Here is a 1,476-nt window from a genome sequence, read left to right as displayed (position 1 = left end):
TCGATTTGGTATACAATGAGTAACATTTTATAAGCAATATCCATTAATGGGTGTGCACTTTCCACGCATACACACGCATGCACACATACGCGCGTGCACACACACATGCGTGTATATATATATACATATATATATTGCTCGTACGCGCACACACCCACGCGTAGAGATGCACATACACAGTTATACATACCACACACACACGCACACGCACGCACACACACACACATACACACACACACACACACACACACATATATATATGTATGATATGTTTTTTGTATACATACGTGTGTATATATGCAGCGAGTTTAACTTTGTGTTTGTGTGTGTGTGTGTAGATAGGAGCATGCGTAAAACCCAGTTCTCTTCTTTTTATTTTTAATTCCACCATATTAGTAATATTCATTTAAGCAAACTTTTATGTTGTTTCATAATGATAATAACAGACATAGACTGAACTGATAGAAGTAAAATATACGGCGTTTTATTTTGATTGTGTAGCTTCAAACCGCTCACATTTTGTCTTTCCAGTCAGATACAATAGTTAGCAATAAAAATCTAAATAGATTCTATGAATCTTCAAACTTTTCTCCAAACAAATCGAACTAACGAAGGAGTTTCTATACGGTTGCTACTCATCCATCAAATATCAAATATATTGAATACTATTTAGATAGTAATCTCTTAATAAACAATCAACCACTTTGTTTAATGTATGGTAATATATAGCATATTTCTATAAGAAAAACAAAAACAAAAAAACAATGGACATGACCAGGACGCCTTTAATCAACAGCAAACGTAAAATATTCTTAGATATTTAACAAATTATGATATTCCAAACCTTATATTTGAAATTTGAAAACTTACCAATGGTTGCTTAGTGGTTGGTGATATTTTGCTAATTTAAAATAATCGGTATCTATATTTTCCAAATTCTCTAAATTTTCCTTTCACATGTTTGTAATCGGTTTCTCTGTTTAGCTAACAACACTGCCACTTACTCCGATCCCTTTCTCAGTCAGGTATGAGGAATGGAAATGCTAACGGCAAATTTACTTCCTTCCGAAGATGGGTTTATATTTATTAGTCATTAAGAGCAATCTGGCACATATTCTAATTCTGACAAAAATATTTTTTGGAAATATTTAAATATAAATATAGTACTTGGTTTAATTATTAGATTTCTAAGAAAATCCATTAGTTTCTCCAGAGACTTCAGTAGTGCCCTCCCACCACTTAATATTTATCGTCTCTTTGAGAGTTTACAATATCAACAAGGAGGGGTAAAGTACAGGTTAAGAAATACTGCTTTAAGAAATACTGATTTATTCTAACGAATCCCATCATTACCCACAATCACCACAAGCAGCAATTGCAAATGTAGCAGTCAAGACTGACTTAACTATGCGGTAGATCTATTCTGTCGACTGGTTTAACACCATTACCTTGGTTATATTTAGAGGAATTAGCTCT

The sequence above is a fragment of the Octopus bimaculoides genome, chromosome 2 (assembly GCF_046866305.1).
Source record: "Octopus bimaculoides isolate indiv1 chromosome 2, ASM4686630v1, whole genome shotgun sequence".
NCBI classification, from domain to species: Eukaryota; Metazoa; Mollusca; class Cephalopoda; order Octopoda; family Octopodidae; genus Octopus; species Octopus bimaculoides.
The sequence above is the reverse complement of the archived record's forward strand: the minus strand, read 5'-3'. Positions refer to the sequence as shown.